Below are 17,626 nucleotides of genomic sequence, written 5' to 3'. Positions count from 1 at the left end.
TAGGAAGTTGAAATACGCATTTCCCAAAACACATTTAAAAGTTATCTCTAGTGGGCTTCCCTGGTGGCGCAGTGGTTGAGAGTCCGCCTGCCGATGCAGCAGACACGAGTTCATGCCCCGGTCGGGGAAAATCCCACATGCCGTGGAGTGGCTGGACCCGTGAGCCATGGCCGCTGAGCCTGTGCGTCCGGAACCTGTGCTCCGCAACGGGAGAGACCACAACAGTGAGAGGCCCGCGTACCGCAAAACAACAACAACAACAACAAAAAGTTATCTCTAGTAATATGAAAAATGGGAAAAAGATCCATAAAGTTTTATTCTTTGACTAAAAGGTATGGTGTGTTTATTATACCCCATTTTCTTTTTTAAATTTTAAAGGGATTTTATAGTATTATATAGCATGCGTTGAACATGACAAACTGCCACATGTGCTACGTTTTTCAAACAATACTAAAAAGCACTGAATTGTTTAAGAAATCAGTTTTGTCTTCATGAATTATTAACTCAATTATTGGAAGTACTATACAGTAGGAAATGTATTTAGGAATACTGTAAACCTTTGCCTCTTCACTTTTTTAGGATTATTAGAAATGCCATGCTGACAAGTTCGTGTATATGTGATACATGAGAGTATTGTTAATAGACAACTATACATTACTTAAATATGAATTATAATAACATGGTGGCTTCTAGTTCCCTATAACTGAAACTAAAAATTCTCAATTTTTTAAAATCGATATTAAGCTACCTTGACGGAAAAGATCACCCATTTATTAACATCTTGATAATATCCAAAACAGCTCCACTAATTGATTTGCTAGCAATGACTTCCCAAAGTAGTCTGATTGAATTGAAAGAGAGAATTAAAATGAATGAAGGAAGAGTGGAACTATCTGTGTTTAATCTCCAGTTTCATCAGAAATCGATTAACTAGATGACTTTGGGTCCAAAAGAATTAATTATACTCAGTCTCCAGTATAATTAACAACACTATGGCCATCTCCCCAAATATTCATTAAACAGTCAGGAACAATATGAAATTCAAATTAAAATTGAAAAAGATTAAATAGAAGTAGTCATCTCTATAAAGAATCATACTACATCTGAGATGAAATCATTTGAGCAATACAAAATATGGAAATACATTTTGTGTTACATTTAATTATCATTAATTCTAGCACTGCAAGCTGGCAGCTATTTTAGGCTCATTACGAGGACTAAAATGGGTTAGAATGTTAATATGAATCTATCCTCATTGGAATAATGGGAATATGCTTCAAAGTTAAAGAAAGTTTAAAAATAAAGTTCAGGGTTTCAGTAATTCCTTACATTTTCAATTATAAATATGCATTATATATATACAACCTGCTGATAATACATTGATTACAATACAGTAACAAAAAACTCCAGCAACGTTTTCTTATCATAATAGTTTTTAAATAAATGTGTATGTTCACTCGCTGTGTTTTTTTAAAAACAAATTTTACTTTTGTGTTTGTGAATTTAAATTAAATCTCATGGTATAAAATCCTTATTGTTTAATGAGTCGAATTTAAAGTATGCCTCCAAACTTCTGGAGAAACCTTATTGGCTTATTTTGTAAAATTATAGACTACTATAATATTTGGGCCTTGCTATTTATTATTTCCTTATCTGGTTGCAGGCACACTATTTTTGCAGATAAACATCGCAACCATAAAGATGACACATGCATATATGAAGTCAAATGTGCATTAAGTGGCAAGATACTCCAATCATAGTCAGAGCTAGTCAGATAGTATGTAGTTAAAATGTAAAATTTCAATATATGGAAAATATTAGTGTAACATATATTGAAATATGATATCATATGTTTGTCTCTGTTACCAGGAATCAGGTTTCAACTGTCCAAGTTGGTAGTACGGAAGTAACTGTTTAGGAAAAATAATCATACATGTTTATAGGAAAATATCTTTCATATATATGAAAAGTATACATGGTGTGATAATTAACAAAACATTTTAAAATATATTGTTGTCTTACTTTTACAAAAAATTAAATCATGCTCTCCTCCAAGGCATAACCAAAGTTAGGTTTTGCAGTTTGAAAACTGCAGTTTTAAAATGTATGTGTGTGCAATTTATATAAACCTTATGAAATCCTTTTTAAATGTCCATTAACTTCATTTTTATTATTATTTTTTAAATTTATTTATTTATTTTTGGCTGTGTTGGGTCTTCGTTGCTGTGTGCAGGCTTTCTCTAGTTGCAGTGAGCAGGGGCTACTCTTCGTTGTGGTGCACGGGCTCTAAGCGTGTGGGCTTCAGTAGTTGTGGCACGTGGGCTCAGTAGTTGTGGCGCACGGGCTTAGCTGCCCTGCAGCATGTGGGATCTTCCCGGACCAGGGCTCGAACCCATGTCCCCTGCATTGGCAGGAGGATTCTTAACCACTGCGCCACCAGGAAGTCCCTAACTTCATTTTTAAATCCAATACACGTATGAAAGATTCTCAAAGAGATTACTTTTTTTTTTTAAGTGAGAACAAAATCTTAAAATGATTATTTTAAAAAACTGAGGCAAACTGGAATTTACCTTAGAAAGGACGGCTGATATAGTGTATTAGTCCACATAATTGGCAGTATTTACACAGAGCAAAAGCATAATTAACTTCTTCAAGTAGAAATGTGGGAAGAGGAATGTAAATATAAAAACACTTTGATGGGCCTTGGATACACCTGTGTTCTAAGCAGTGGCAGTGTATTTTAGAATTTATTTAGCAAACTTCTAAGCTGTTTGTTTTCTGAGCAATAAAGGAAAAAATTAAGCTATTCCTCAGGTCACCAGAAACACGTCTTCAAACACAGCTGAAATTTGAATTTCAGATAAAGGGGAAATCATCTGAAATGAGGTTGGCTTAAAAATATTACAGAAAAACTGAAGAATTTCAAAATTGGGGGTTTTAAAGCAAAGCATTACACAAAATATAGGACAAAAATTAGTTAAGTTAGTTTTGAAACATCAAGAAAATGTGAGATAGACATAAGTAGTCTAAGCAAACAGACTACCTAGAATAATGTATAGTTATTAAACTAAACTAAATATTTGGTAAAAAAGAATAATCTGTAAAAAAGTGGAAATTAAATAAGTCCATAGACTGGAAGAGGAAAAATACACTGAAGCTAATCCAATACTCTGAAAAGAAGAAAATGAGAGACCCGGTCTTAAATTTCAACCCTTACATCATGTTTGTTTTTTAAAATTAATTAATTAATTTATTTTTGGCTGTATTGGGTCTTCGTTTCTGTGCAAGGGCTTTCTCTAGTTGCGGCGAGAGGGGGCCACTCTTCATCGCGGTGCACGGGCCTCTCACTATCACGGCCTCTCTTGTTGCAGAGCACAGGCTCCAGACGCGCAGGCTCAGTAGTTGTGGCTCACGGGCCTAGTTGCTCCCCGGCATGTGGGATCTTCCCGGACCAGGGCTCGAACCCGTGTCCCCTGAATTGGCAGGCAGATTCTCAACCACTGGGCCACCAGGGAAGCTCTACATCATGTTTTATGTTGGGTTCTAAAGTGGACTCAGAGATTCCATTAATTCTTCAAAGCAAAGGTTTATTTTTCTCTCAAAGTATTGATTAGCCAGGCTTAAGAATATCATACCCTGTTTCAAACAGGGCAGATGGAGCATTAGTGTACCTTTCAGATAGAATCATAAAAATATTGTCTTATTCGTGTGTATATATATATATATATATACACACATTATACTTATTATATATATGTATATACATATATATAATAAAAACATTTGTTTGTTTTGCTTTTTTAAAAGAACACCTTAAAGGAACCTAACCTTAAAGTGTTTCTTGAAGATACATGGAAAAATATATGGGAAATGATGTCACTTTATATCTCCATTTTTTATACCCTAAGACCCAGCTATCATACCAATCCAAGGGCACTGAGCATATATGGTCCTATTTTTGAAAATAAACCATATGTGCCTGAATGAAGAATGTAATGAAGAATGCACATTTTCATCTAGTAGTTGGTGGCTAAATGCATCTGCTGGCACCAGACACTGTTGTCAGGGAAACTGTTTAAATTTTAATTTAAGAATTGATTTCCACATGAGACAAATTTATTATGCTGTTGAGTTGGCTGAATTCTCAATTTTTAAAATTTTAACCAGAGTTATATTAAGTATTAAGTCACATAGTAGCTGAAGTTGTATAATATATAAAAATGTAATCACAGTTCCTTTATATAAAAATACTATACACTCTTTAATCATAAACATATACAAATACATGCTTTACTGTGCATTGAAATTAGAAGAAATTTTATAAGATCTTGTCAACATTGAAATGGTCATTTTTTACTATGGTGCAGTTTCTGAATAGATCTGCTTTTGATCAAGCCTAGAATTAACAAGCGATAGCCAAGTGAGCATAAACATAATTTTAACAGCATAAAATAAGTGAAAGATATATTCTGAAGAATAAAAGCAAGTTAACAAGTTTCTTATTATACTGTGCAAAGGAACCACTAAATTGATTTAACTAGTATGAATTTCTAAACAGCTTTGAGTGCTATTAAGCCGCGATTCCTCAGGAGCCTATGTTACAAAACTATGAAATAGCTTCTTTGTGTCATACTTTACAGATTCCACTTTAAGTTTGACTGAGTCCTTCCTTAGACTGTCAAATTATGGTACATAGATAATTCTTATTTCCAAAGGTAATTTATGGAAGGATACCATATATTTGCTTTAGTAATTGGGAAATACGTTTAAAGTTTATCAAGTAAAACGTTGAAAAAAACGTGTGAGATAATCACCAAAACATCAATACAAATGTAATACAGATATGTGAAAATTACTATAAATTGAACTCTGGGCCTAAAAGTCAGAAAATTATGAACAATTAAGTAAGGCATTGTCTGAATTGTGGTAAGTGAATCTGAGTCAAATACCCAAATATCAGAATCAGAGCATCAGTTTATTCTATGGGGGGAGCAGATATTACAAACTGAAAGAAAAGCAAGTAGAAAGTAGAACATTATAGATCTAGAGGAGCACAAACTGAGGGTCAAAAGAAATCTGCAGTTCAATCTATAGTTGCTCTATCAACTGGGTTTTATCTTTGTAAAGTCAATGCACATCTTCTAATAGGAAGTGACAACAGCAGGCAGCCATTTCCCAGTCCCTAAATGAGTGACTCACGCTGTCAGCACACCACAAATCTCATCAGGGTACAGTGTCAGCAGCTTTCCTTCCAGTATCCTCAACATCTCATAGACTCAGCATATACTGAGCTGGCTCATAAAACTTTGGGGGAATCAAACCACTCTCTCCCCTTAGAAACAACAGGGTGGACTTTGTGCTATGTAACAATAACAAGTACAACATCAAATTCAAGAAGACATTTTCATTCGCGTTTGAATTCCAGTTTAACAACTACTCTGTTGTTCTCAATTGACCTTCACCTCTAAGCGTTTGTTGAATTTTTTGCTCAAGAAGTATATTCTCTCATGATACTTGAGACATTATCTAACAATGTTGTTCAAGACATGGCATAATATACATCAGGGGTCAGTAAGCTACACCTGATGGGCCTAATTTTTTAAATAAAATTTTATTGGAACACAGTCATGTCCATTTGTTTACATGTTGCTCTGGCCACGTTCCTGCTAAAATGGTGAAGTTGAGGGTCTACGACAGATTGCTGGGCCTCAAAGGTGGAACTATTTACTAACTGAGTTCTAGGAGAAAAAGTTTGCCAACTTTTAGCATAGAGGAAGAAAAGTTACATTTAGAAACCCGAATCTTGAAAGGAATTCATCTTCACCTATTTCATAAGATACTTCACAAAGCCTTAGTAAGAACACATACAGAAAAAAAAAATTCTGTATCTCTCTCAAATAGAGATGAATGTTGAAAATTACTTGTAAAATATAAAACATTATATTTTCAAGTTTTTACCATATATATTAGGGGATATTTTTTATTTTTTGTTTTGATTTCCTATTGATCATCCAACAAATAATCATTGAGCATGTCAGGTATTCTATTAGCTACTAGACATACAATAGCAAGTAAGATAGGAAGACTTTCTGATCTTAAGGCATTCAAAATCTTGAATATCCTAAGATGATTTAGCATAGGCTAAATACAGAGTTTAGATTAAAAAGTACTTAAAAAAATTTTTAGATGTGCCAATTTTCCCCCTAACAATGTTCCATTGCCTCCCCAAATAGATTCTTTGGTGCACACTGATATACTGTTCTTCTTCTTATTATTATTTTTAAATAAACCTGGGCTGTTTCATGTGAATTAAATATAACACTGACATTTACTAGAACGTTTTGACAAAAGCTCTCGATTATCAATTGTATGATATTGTAAGAACTTTCATTCTTTAAGAAAAATAATATGAAGATATAGAAACTATCCTGCTTACAAAAGAAAATCTATATTGAATCACTATGTTGCACTCTTGAAACTAATATAATATTATAAATCAACTATACTTCAATAAAAATGTTCATATTTGATAGCAACTAGTTGATTATCCTCAAATATGATATTAAACTATCAAATCTTTGGATTGTGACAGCAGTCTCAGAGACAGTGTTCAGAAGACAAAGTGAAGCTACAAAAAGTATTTTTTTCCTTAAAGAGAATGCAGTGCCACACTATACAACTCCATGAAATATGAAATTAATATACATCTAATAAGAAAGCATTCCTTTCTACATTTACTTATTTTTTGGAACATGTGAAAACATAGAAAATTATGAAAAAAGAACATGAACTTTTTCTGTTCCAGAATCCCAGTCGTGTACACATGACATTTAGTTGTTATGTCTCCTGAGGCTCTTTTCGGCTGTTGCAATTTTTCAGACTTTTCTTTGTTTGTGATGACCTTGACAGTTTGGGGGAGGAATGGTCAAGTATTTTGTAGAATGTCTTATTACTAGGATTTGTCTGATGTTTTCCCATAGTTAGACTGGGCTTATAAATTTGGGGGAGGAAGACCATAAAGGTAGCATGCTATTTTCATTACATCATATCAAAGGTACATAGTATCAACCCTACCTGGCTGAGAAAGAGTTTGTCAGGTTTCTCCACTGTAAAGTTACTGTTTTCTCTTCCCCTGTTCCATAGTGTACCCTCTGGAAGGAAATCACTATATACAGCCCACCCTTAAGGAGTGGAGCGTTGCCCTACCTCTGCTTGAGGCGTAATATTTATATAAACTATTCGGAGTTCTTTTGCATAGGAGATTTTTCTATTCATCATTATTTTTGTGTTCAATCATTTATACTCATTAGTATGGACTGATGGATTTTTTTTAATACTTTCATTTATAATTTAGTAATACTTCACCTTTTTTGTCAAATTATTCCAGCATTTGCCGTTGAGAGCCCTTTCAGTTGGCCCTAAGTCCCCCATCAATTTTTGTCTTTCATTTTCGAACTTTAGGGAACTATAAAATACTCCAGGCTTACCTTGTATATGTCCCTCTTATGTCTCAGAATCAACCATTTCTTCAAGGAAACTTTTTCCTTTTTTTTTGAGAATGGTACTAGAAACCAAGATCTGGGTGCAAAATGTGTTCGTTGTTACTGCGGTATTATTTCTTTTTTATTTCTTTTATTTCTTTTGTTGTTACTGGGGTTTTATTTCTTCAATACTCAGTATATTATCGATCTTCCAGGAACACTTATTTGTCACTTCCTTTGTTTTCCCATCAAAATCTCTGAATATATAAGAGGACACTAAAGTATATTGTAATCATCAATTTACCCTCTGGCTGTGAGAGGGCTGGGCACTGAGTCCAGAACCATAACACAAATAGGCAATCAGCATGGAGATAGAACAAAACAAGAAGAGGAAATTCAGTTAATGAGGTTGCCAGGTAGGTCTTAGTGAAAAAATTTAACAAATAAGAAATATAATCAGGAAGGATCATGAATATTTTTCTGCTCTAGAGGATATGACACTTGAACTTTGAAAGATAAAAAAATCTTGTCTGGGAGACAAAGAGGGTAAGTACACTTATAATGAAAGAAACTGTATTTGAAAACACATAAAGCCTTGGAATTCCTAGTCTTTTGAGCATATAACCTTTTATTTTGTACGGGGAAATTAGAGATGTATTTTATTATTAAAATAACAAATCAATAATAATAACAACAAAATATGAGGGCAGAATTCAGACTTCTTGGCTGGACTTTCAGATAAGAAATTTCCAAGTATCATTGTAATCGTATCAGACAATCTTTTTAGTATTGTACCTTAATTTCAATTATTTGTTAAATAACAATGATATTTAAGTCACTTAATGCAATATTTAAATAAAAATAAAAGACATAAAACACCAGAAGTGCTTATTTGTGTTCATGCCATATGACTATTAATTTTCTTTTAAATTCTGTACCACTTGATAAGAAGAAAGACTATATTGAATTTTTAAGATACATACATAGAAATTTATATTCTGAAATAACCTCAGTGGGAAGATTACAGATTGTTAGTAAAAAGTAAGAGATATAGCTATTTGTTTGGCTTTTAAAAAAGATTAATTTCGAAGGTTAAAAAGATAATTCCATCATAGTTATCCTCAGTCAATTTTTATCACTCATTGCATGAATTATGTCAATCACTGTAGAAGGCCCTGCATTAAGGCAGAAGTGTTACTGACTAAAGTTCAACAATTTTGATTCAATTTATACAACTGGTCTCAGCCTGAAAAACAAATAATAAACTCAGCCTGGGGAAAAAAAAAAAAAACTAAACTCAACAGTTCATCATTTCTAATACCACTTATGAAATTTTTGTGAATTATCTGAAAATTTCTGAGTGAAATTTGTTACTTTACCATGTATGAAAAATTGTGGATGGTATCTTAAAGGAAGAATTAATAAAATTGTACATTGAAATCATTTATAAAAGTTAAAATGGAAAACTGATGAGAAAATTTGGGACAGTGCTTTTATGTTTCATCAGCCTAGCAATAGACCTCAGATCAGGATCAGTGATATTTTTACTCTTCATTGTATCTGCTTAATATGTCAGTGGGCAAAGTGAGTAAGGTCCATATATATATATTTTTTTTTTTTGCGGTACGCGGGCCTCTCACTGTTGTGGCCTCTCCCGTTGCGGAGCACAGGCTCCGGACGCGCAGGCTCAGCGGCCATGGCTCACGGGCCCAGTCGCTCCGCGGCATGTGGGATCTTCCCAGACCGGGGCACGAACCTGCGTCCCCTGCATCAGCAGGCGGACTCTCAGCCACTGCGCCACCAGGGAAGGCCCAGGTCCATATTTTTTAAACTTTCCTGTATAGGATATTATTGTCTCAAAACTCCTCCAAAGCCACTACCACATGTGATTTCATGAACAGTGATATTAACACTCAGAGCTGGTGTTTTTGATGCATAAGTTTGGTCATTAGCAATTCATGGGGCTAAAGAATACTGGAAACTGGATGCAATGTTTAGCCAAACCATGTGAAAAAGGAGGGAGCACGGTGGAACTGAGAGTGGTTTGACCACTGGAAAAAATAAATCTGGTCAAACATTCTGGGTGTATTGCAGATAGAAAATTGTGCTGTGATGGGAAATTGAGTGTCGTGCTTTTTCAGCATTGACTCTAGCATTACATAGCCCCGTATCTGACACCCAGCCTTGCCATTCCCTATGTCTAGAAACATGGAAATTCTACTTAACCTGCCCCAACACATTCATTTGTAAACCAAAGATGCAAGGTCTCATGTCATAGCTTTCTAGTAAATGGCATAACAGATGGAAAAGACTTGGCACAGTGCCTGGGACACAGGAGAGTTAACAAATGTATAATATATCAGTAACCATGTTTTATTTAATTTCTCTACTTTTATATAAATACAGCAAAGAGTGAGGGAGGAATAAAGGCTTAAAATCTATGTTTCTCAAGCACATACAGGTTTAGAGGCACGTGCTTTTGATTAGCTGATAAGAAAACATATAGAGTAGTAAGTAGCTACTTAGTCTAAGAGAGCGTGTGATTTAGGGAAGATAGTTTATCGTTTTTAAAGAGGATAAATTAAACTTTGGATCTTTCTATCAAAGACTGTCCTTGAAAAACTCATCAAGGTAAGTAGTTTTGCAAGGAATTAAAGTCAGAGCCTGAATTACAGTGATTTTGTGACCAATGATGCATTTTCTGAAGGCTCTTATTACCTCCTAATTATATATTTAATACCAGTTGCAAAAACGTACTGAGAAAGGTGTATGTGATCTATAAATAGTAATACTATATCATTCCCAAATTAAAACCTGTTTAGAAGGCAAATGATGTTATGCAAATTAACATCAAATAACTGACACATTGATTTTATTATATTTGCAGGTCTATGAAATATCTATATTCAAAAGTATTTAAAATATTAAATAACATCTGTTTGCATTAAATAAAAATAAATTAAACCCTCAATCTCTTCAAAGATTCATTTTATTGTAACAAAATTTAAAGTTATTACAACTTCAATTAAACCTTCCTATAGATATTTTTAATTGAGAAAATACTCTCTTAGAGCCAATTGGAATTTTCTAAAATTCACCCACTTCCACTACGATAGTAAATAAAAAGCAATATCAAAACCTAGAAGGAATGGTAGAAATCAGTCCCACCCTTAAAGACCTATGGAAGGCAGGGGTGGTACCCATTGTACAGGCTTGCTAGTAAATGACATAATACATAGAAAACAGTTGGCATAGGGCCTGATCCATAATAAGACTAAATAAATGTTAAGTATATTAATACTATTTTTCTATTTGATTTCTCTGATTGTATAAAATTCCAACCAATGGTTGATTTCAGGTCTATAATATCACCAGTAAATTCACCACAAAGCCAATATGTCTGCAAAGGGGACAGTGAGTGTAGCTCCATAAACACAACCAAGATATAGCCTCGCTTGCAGGTGCTATGCTGTTGTATCTTTATAATGGTATGTTCACTAGAGAAAATTAACATAGTCTTGGGTATAAAATTCTATGCAACCATCTCCATAACTTTATCGTTTGTAGATTTAAAGAACTATGTTCCCAAAAGGAAAAAAAAATAATAATAAAATTTCCAAAAGGAAAAAAATACACAGAAAGAAATCCATTGAAATGTATGCTTAAAAATACAAGTTCAGTATCCCAAGAAAGATTTGAACAGCTTATTCCATCTTGTTCACATCCTCATATATGTTCTTAGAGTTTATCCTCATATCCATTCTCTACTGTCCATTCTAGAATCTCCACCCTCTTAACAAACACCTCTCCTTGTCTCAGTGGCTTAACTGGTGGTGTGACCCTGAACCTCACGTTAGGTCATTACCAGGCCAAGATTATTGCAGTTGTCCTTTACTATCAAAGTTGACAGCTGAGTAACAAGAACATCCAAGTGAACCAAAATGGTACCAAACATATTCTTCCCTTTCTCCAATGTGTAACAGCAGCCCTATCTCTAATTAACGAAGAGTATCAGGTAACCCTCCCAAGACAATGCTTCACCTTCCTGCCTGTTAGTCCATTGGCACAAGTTGTCCGAAGTGTTCAATGGTCACCTGTACCTTATGATGAGAATGACATAGTTACAATGCTAGCCTTTAAGAACACTTGTGTGTTTCCACTTGCCTTTTAATGTCTCTGTCTTTGCCATGGAGCTTTCCACAGAGATGTTCCCATGGCCCCATTTTGAGCCCCAGATTGTGAACATTTGGAGCAGACTTGAGCCCAGACTCAGAGAAGGGCCAAGCCTAGATGGATCCATAGTATGAACAAGAGTTTCTACACTGGGCTCATCCTAGATCATCCAACCCAAGCCAACCCAAAGTTTTATGAGTGAAAAATGACGTTTTAAGTCTCAGAATTTTGACTAGGTTTGTTACACAGAGAAAACTAATACATAAATTGATAACTGTAGGTGGGGTGCTGATAGAATAGAAACCTACACTTTGTGGCAATATGTTTTTTGGAACCCTGTGGAAAGAAGTGAAGAAACAAATAGAAGGCTGGAAAATGACTGTGAAACTGTCGTATGTTTGGAGAGGTGGCTAACCAAGACATTTGGGAAAACTGACAAATGTAGATTTTTGAAGACAAACAATTTACCTAGTGTACTGTTAGACTAGATAAGGGTAATTTATAGGAAGAAGGATGTAACTGTGAGCACATGTGGATCATTCCTGAACCCAAGGAGCTAAGCCCAGGTGGATTCAAGGCCTGTGGAGGAGCTGTCAGCTAAGCTACCCAGAGATGCACCCACAGTAACAAAGGATGCTCTCTACACCACTGAATTGTGGGGTGGCTTGTTATTCAGCAAAATTTAAACCCTGTAGCACAAAAAAACAAGACAGTTGAACCAATTCTAAGTGTCCCCTTATTGTTTTTTAAATGACATTTTGTATAAAAAATTACTGTAGTCGACAGGTATAAGAAAGTTTGGGAATCAGTGAAAAGAAAAAACATGAAAAAAAGAAAAAAGTAGAAAATTGTAAGTTGCTACAACCACTATGGAGAACAGTATGGAGGTTCCTTAAAAAGCTAAGTATAGAGCTACCATATGATCCTGCAATCCCACTCTTGGGGGTATATCCAGAGAATACCATAATTCGAAAAGATACAGGCACCCAAATGTCTACTATTTATAATAGCTAAGACATGGAAGCAACCTAAATGTCCATCAACAGATGAATGGATAAAGAAGATGTGATATATATATATATATATATATACACACACACACACACACACACACATATAATGGAATATTACTTGGCCATAATAAAGAAAGAAATAATGCCATCTTCAGACACGTGGATGGACTAAAGATTATTATACTAAGTGAAGTTACTCAGAGAAAGACAAATATCATATGATATCACTTATATGTGGAATCTAAAAAATATGATACAAATGAACCTATTTACAAAACAGAGACTCACAGACACAAAAAACAAACTTATGGTTACCAAAGGGGAAAGGTCAGGGGAAGAATAAATTAGGAATTTGGGAGTAACATATACACATTTATATATAAAAAGTATCAATAGATAACCAACAAGGACCTACTGTATAACACAGGGAACTATACTCAATATTTTGTAATAACCTATATGGGGAAAGAATCTGTAAACAATATATATTTATAAACTTCTATGTATATAGGTATAGTAGGTCCTTGTTGGTTATCTATTTTATATATAGTAGTGTGTGTGTATATATATATATGTATATATATACATATATATATAACTGAATCATTTTGCTGTACACCTGAAACTAACACAACATTGTAAATCAACTTCTAAAAAAAAAGATGCTTGAAATAATTTCTATACTCTTCAATTTGTTGAGGATTGAAAACAAAACAAAACAATAGCTGATATATCAGGAACAGGATGGTCTGAGGTAAACGGTATCAAGGAATGTAAAGGTCATTTGACCAGAGAAAAAAGCATGGACTATGGGAAAAAGAGGAGTTGGGGAAGAAAAAACTTGTGGAAAGGGTATTAAGGGGAAATGAAGTGTGGCGAGTAAGGTGGAGAAGAAAAATTATAGTAGGGAACATTTTATAATTGCGGATTGAATAAATTCATTTACTCATACTCTAAAATATCATAGGGAATTTATATTGAAACAAGGATTGGCGTAAGTCAACTTTTAGAGCACTTAGATTTTTGTAAAATACTATGCTAAGTGCTGAGAGAGAAAAACTTCCCCCTTTAAGTGTAAAACATAAGTTCACAAGTGCTAAGTGCTGAGAGAGAAAAACTTCCCCCTTTAAGTGTAAAACATAAGTTCACAAGGCACAGCCCAAATATTAAATTAATGTAAACAAAACTGTCAGTTGCATGCAAAATAAATATATAGTTTTCCCAATTTTTTTCTTCTTATTCCCAAATATTTTATTTTTTTCCAACATAGTAACCTCTATAAACATACAATTTCTACTATGTTCGGGAAACAACAACAACAGCACAGCTCAGTTTTCCTGTTTGCTCCCTCTCTCTCTCTTTCTTTCACCTTCCCTCTGTGATATATAAACATCCTGATGTTGGATGTGTTTTAAAAGTACTTAGATTAAACACCGGCATGTAGCCTTGATAGTTCCTTTTTTTTTTTTTAATTGTTCAAATGATTGATTACGGATGTGCTACAAGTATCTTGTTTTCTGTGGACTGTGATGTTTTCCAAGGAAGTTTAAAAATAAATAAATAACACGGAAACTGTTAAAAATGCATTGTCCTATTGCTTTGGGGTTTGAAGTAATCATAGCGAAAATGCTTTGCTGGCTGATTTCATGTTACGGGCTGGGCTCTTTTCTCCAAGCACAGTCATAAAATTGCTTTGCCATTTTTTTCGATTACCAATAAAAACTGTCAAAGAGCGATGCTCAAAAGTGAGTCGTTTGCTGAAGTCAGCTCTTTTATTTATATTTAATGGACCCACAGTACCTCTAGCATTTAATATGCCAAACAAGATATAAGCATCCAAACAATTATCTGCTACTCTAATGCCACATAATGCTTTAATTATTTTTATTCATGTTCACAATATAAACTATTTAGACAATTCTAAAAGGAGAAATATTAATCACTTTCAATCACAGATGTTATTCCAGAGAAAATACCTGTAATGCAACAAATTACCATAATATCTGAAGCATAGCAACGTATGTAAGCATTTGTCAATCTAATAAAACTGTATCCATTAAGACATTTAAGAGACTTTTTGGTTGGTTCAGGGGCATAGAGCGTATGCTGCTAAATTACATAATATAAAGGTTTCCTAATGATGAGCATGAACACAATTAGCATGTGTTCTTAATCATTAGTGTTGGTGGCAAAAATGTTGTCACCCATGACTTATGGGATTCAAATAATGATGCAAAAAACAGGGAAGAACAGTGCTAGATAAAACAATGACTTTACAGAGGAGGAAAAAAACTGGTGATGTGTCATTTATAGGATTAAAGGTTATAAGTGATGGTGGCGCAGAGCCTGAATGATTTCTTCACTGAAAGAATAACTCATAAAATGCATTGAACAGCTGAATATGTCTATTCAGCATATATCTGAACTGTATTGTGATGGCAAAGAATGTCTTTTGCTTCCCTATGAATTCCAAAGAATTGTAGATGCCTAGATGAGGGAAGGGACTTGACACCAATTCAATCTCCATATTTTGAAATCATGGAGGCCAAGTAATATGCTTTGTTAAACCATTAGTCTTACTCATTTATAATGTGATCTGTGATTATGTGAAAGCAGGAAAACCCAAGAGGCCAAAAATATGTAGGGCAAAACGCCATTTAAAAGCAAGGGCAGGCTTCCATTGTTGTGATTAATTTTTGTCTCCATCTGTACACTGCACAATGAAACTTTTGTGCACCATCCATACAAATCAGCAGACACACTGTTTTAGTGAAAAGAGCAGAAGCTTTGAAAAAAGCAAAACAAAAAGTGCAAATCATCAGCCACTGTTGGGCTGTGCAACCTTCTCTCCATCAGTGAAATGAAGCTAACAATACATATTGTACAGGATTCTTGGATGAAAGGAAAGCAACAATGTGAAAAGTTCCTCCACACTCTGGGAAAACAGTACTCTACAATGGTTGGTTCCTTTTCCCTTTTCTTACTACCTTCATACAAAATAAATGTGATTTATCTTCTATCTACTCTTAACTGTAAAATTGAGATGAAGATGCTAGTGATTTAAAAATTTGCTTTGGAATTCCTGTGAAATTTAGCACTATTTTTGATTGGAAAATACATTCATAGATGTTTGAAGAACAGCTAAGTAGATGAGGGTGAGATTGTGGGCTGGTATACAGTGTTAAAGTTGGTGAAGCTATGCAGCATAAAATGGGAACATAAGTTGGAGTATCTTGGGCAATCAAGGAAAAAGTGAGTGAGGCAAGCAATAGAATGGATAGAAAACGGAGCTAATCGGTCAGCATGCTTTCTGAGATGTGTTCCACTGCCTACCACAGTATTAATTCTTAAATGGACTACTGATGCATTTTCAGTGCTACCCTCTTGATCAATTCTGCAGCTATGCAATACTTTAAAAATTTTAGCTCTCAACATTTACCAGAATAAAATACTTAATAATTCTTCCCATGGTATAAAGAGTACAAGAAGTATCTATTACAAGATCTGGAAAGAATGTCACAGTGGTTATGGGAAAAGAAAGAGATTAATATCAATATATCAAACTCATATATCTAAATGGTCACTTGATATATTTATTCTAACACGGCCCTAAACAAATGAAAAACAAAAACCCTTTTAATCCCAGTCCTCCATATTTGTTGCTATTCTAGTCTTGCCCTTTTGTAAATTATAAATATCCAACAAGGTACTTAGGCTAATAATTCCAGGCTAATTATTAATATCTCTGTCTCATGCCACATTAAATTCATTGACAAATGCTCTCAACTCTACCACCAAAATGCATCCTATTCCAAACATTTCTCTTCGTTTGAACTGTAACTACCATAGAACAAAGCAGGTTCTTTTAACCAAGTCTTATACAATAGCCTCCTCCTCAACCAGAGTAATTCGTCTTCTGCAGAGGAGGTAAGGTACTCTTTTGAAAATACATTAGATAACATCACTTCCTTATTTGTTCACCTTGATCATGTATGTGACCCTTCTTTCTGTTCTGCAAACATGTTGACTTGTTTCTGCCTTAAGCCTTTATCCATACTGTTCCTCATCCTCTAATGATGTTCCCCCAGAATGTGGCTCGAAGGGCTTTTTCTCTACATTAAATCTCAGTTCAAGTATCATTTACTCAGAGAGGATTCTTCTCTGATACAGTGTCTTAAGTGCCCTCGCAATTATATTCTATGACCTTATTCTGTGTTATTATGCATAAAGCACTTGTGACTGTCTGAAATAGTCTTATGTCTCTTATTAGAATGCAAACTTTTAGAAAGCAAAGTATTTAAGGCTCCTGCTTGTTGTAGTCTGGATCAGCATGTTAGTCATTTGTGGATACTGGCAGAGGACTAAATACTTCTGGGTCAGAAACAAAGAATTTTATTAATTATGAAGCAGCAAGTATCATGTTTCATCTTGAGTTAATTCCTCATGCTTCCCCACCCCCCAAGTCCCATGAGCACTGGCAGAGAAGCACAGGTGGGTTTGCCTTACACATAAGGAGTGATTGGCTTGGGCAGTGCATTGGTTTTACAGCTTGCTCTTTGTATATTGCCAGTAAAACTCTGAGGAAGGGTTGGTGAGCAGTAGTCTGGGCCTCATTCTTGGCAGTCCCAAAAAGAAGATGCAGGGGCATTCAAGGCCCATGGCAGACTGCACCTCGCCAAAATTCATTCCTTAACCTGACAGATTCTTGAATGAACTTGAATTTTCACATGAGTGTATCATATCATTCCATCAGCTACTCTCAGTCTGACCAAGAGAGGCTAGAACCCAATCTACTTAATTTGTTTTTACAGCATGAAGTTAAGGCTGCTATCAACATGACTCCAAAATGAGCAAAATAAGGCCAACCAAATAAGACCAAACAGAAGTATTGAGTTCACCATACCCTCCCCCTAACTCCCAGGCCTAAGACACACAAACTGTATACAAGTCCAAAACTGA

Source organism: Delphinapterus leucas, chromosome 14, assembly GCF_059928025.1.
Source record: "Delphinapterus leucas isolate spDelLeu-1000000601 "Yukka" chromosome 14, BTC_Dleu_Yukka2, whole genome shotgun sequence".
NCBI lineage: Eukaryota > Metazoa > Chordata > Mammalia > Artiodactyla > Monodontidae > Delphinapterus > Delphinapterus leucas.
Note: the sequence above shows the minus strand (reverse complement) of the source record.